Raw genomic sequence first — 2665 nt, forward strand, 5'->3', positions numbered from 1 at the left:
TTGGGGAGAATACAGATAAATGGAAAAAATGGCTCAAAATTCTTAAGCTAACAAAGTGGTAAGTATCTGGATTCAATCCTAGCAGACAAATCATATACTGCACATCAGACTTGAGTTGTCTAGGAATTGAGGTAGAGCAATTTTTAAAAGCATTTTTTATTTTTTCTATAGATCCAATACAATAATTCTTCCATTTTTGGTGGCTTATTTATATCCTATGTAAAATATCTCTGTGCTCTCTTGAGAAAAAAGTAAGGGGGAGTTCAGGAGTAACCACATCTTTGTGTACCCAGCCACCTGTGTGCCACTTGTATTTAATCTGAGGCCAGATAAAACCAAGCATCTTTCTGTGTGCTTGGCACCTGAAGCTGTGCACAGCAGCCTTTGTGGGATGCTGTTCTCTGGGGTGCACAACTGCTGTCCCTGCACTCACCCCTGAGGGCTCCTGGGCTGCCTGTGCCCTTCCCATGGGAAGCACTCAGCTGGCACAGCCAGATCTGGTGCCTGGCTCTGCTGCCTCTGCTCTGAACTCTGGGCAGTCTTTTGCTGGTAGGTAGCCCAAGGCTGGGGCTCTGCTGGCCTTCACGGGCATGGGAGGTGACAGAGGGCACAAACTGGCCTTGAAAACTGCTCCCCCAGGTGCTGTGAAGGTGCTGATGGTGTTGGATTGGGTGTCTGTCCTTTCTGCCTGCCAGCAGGACAAGAAACTAAAGGAGAAGCAGCACTCACTTCACTGGGAGAGAATTTTATACATGAGCCCTGTGTATGTGTGTAGCTAAATAATATTTAGAGAAAGACACACTCATACACAAATATTTTAATTGGGGGGAAAAATTCTATAAACATATGGGTTCTTCTTCCAAACCGTAAAAAAAAAAAATTTAATAGCTGCTATAGCAGAAATATTTCTATTAATGCTTCTACTTCTCTATACTTTACATGCTGCTGCTCCTATTTGTTGTTCATGTTTTAGTCATCCAGACATATGTATTTCCAATTTCAAACCTGTGTCAGTGAAAAATAAACATACTAAGATTAGTTTAAAATGTTTTAAGATGATGAACATTCTGACTAGTGTCTCAAGTTCATTGTTGCTTAGATAAAAGTATCCACTCAATCTCTTTCCACTTACTTAATTACCAATTATTTGCTCTAGACTAAATGGATTAAAATCCCTCAATGATGAAATTTTGTTTCTATCCTGAACCTGTTAAACATAGAGGGATAAAAGCTGGATACATTTGACAGTGAGCAAATGGCATCTTAAAATCATAAACGAATCATTACAAAAAAATCTCCACTTACAATATAAAGTGCAGTGATTAATTAAAGATGCAGTTTTAACTTATTTATAGCCATTAAAAAAACATACTGGTTTTAACACAAAATAACGCAAGCCAAGTCATCCAGGGGAGAGACACTGGCAGCCTGCGACTTAGGGAGCAGGCAATGTGACAAAGCCAAGAGGGAACAGCAAATGCAGGCTACACCCTTGAAACCTTTGGGAAAGTTCACAGAAGCAAGGATAGAAAGAGGTGGCTCTGGCATCCCTGCCACGACCCCCTTGTTTGCTGCTTGCATACAGACAGTGCAGGAGTGAGAGCCCCATCTCTGGGATCCAGGAACCTGTGCGCTCCCTCCTTGGGGGCGGTGCAGGCGCTGGGGAGCTTGCCAGCAGCAGAGCGTGCTCGGAGCGAGTCAGCCCTACCTCAGGCAAAGAGAGCGTTCGGGTGAGGGACAGACAGCAGCAGTTCAGATTTCTGCAGGCCTTCCCCTCCTTCCAAAATTTTTGGTTGTTGTTGGGGAACGCTGGTCCTGCTTGACTGGGAGGGGTGGCTCGCTAGAGCCAGGGGGAAGGAAGGTGGTGGGAGGCAAAGTGCAGCTCACCTGCTGGGCTGTGAGTTGTGGCTGCTGCTCCCGGGCAGGTCTGTCTTTGGAAAGCTCTCCTGAGCACTCCCTTCTGCCAGGGTCAGGGACACAGAGCAGGCACACCACGTGCCAGCCCTGCAACTGCTAGCTCTGTCTGCAAGGCAGCACTCGCTCAAGGAGAGAGTCATCCCCTCTGTCCTGTGGTACAGTTTCAGGAGCTACAGCTGGTTCCTCCTAAGAGGAGTGGTGTAATTTACCCTCCGGAAGGGATCTGGTCTTGATTTGAAGACCTCAGGAGCTGGAAAATCACTGTTGCCCTCAGTAGTTTGTTTGAATGGTGGTTTCACTCCCTACTAAATCTTTACCATATTCTAAGGGGAATTTGGCTTTCCCTTCCTGGTTTTGTCTTTTGTCAGGCTTTTCTCTTCTGGGTCAAAGTTCCTGGTAATGAAAGATATTTTTTTTCCTCAGAAGTAGCTGTCCTGATCCAATGAATTTTCCTGAACTGAGGCCTTATTGTTCAGCTGTGGCTGTTTCAAGGAAAATTTTGCTTTGGCTAGTAAGGGAATTTCCCCTTGTACTCCTTTTGAGAGTCCGTCGAGATAATGACAAAAAGAAAAGTTTTAGAAGAAGAAAGGCTATTTGCTGCTAGTGAGCCTGGAATGCTCACTAGCAGTGAGCATGTGACAGATAGTATCTGTCACATCTAAGGTATCCTTAGTTCTATTCTGCATAAATGCTACATAATTGTAGATTTTCATCTCCTAGCCATGAGGAATGACATTCCTTGGCATGG

This window comes from Geospiza fortis, unplaced genomic scaffold (assembly GCF_000277835.1).
Source record: "Geospiza fortis unplaced genomic scaffold, GeoFor_1.0 scaffold112, whole genome shotgun sequence".
NCBI lineage: Eukaryota > Metazoa > Chordata > Aves > Passeriformes > Thraupidae > Geospiza > Geospiza fortis.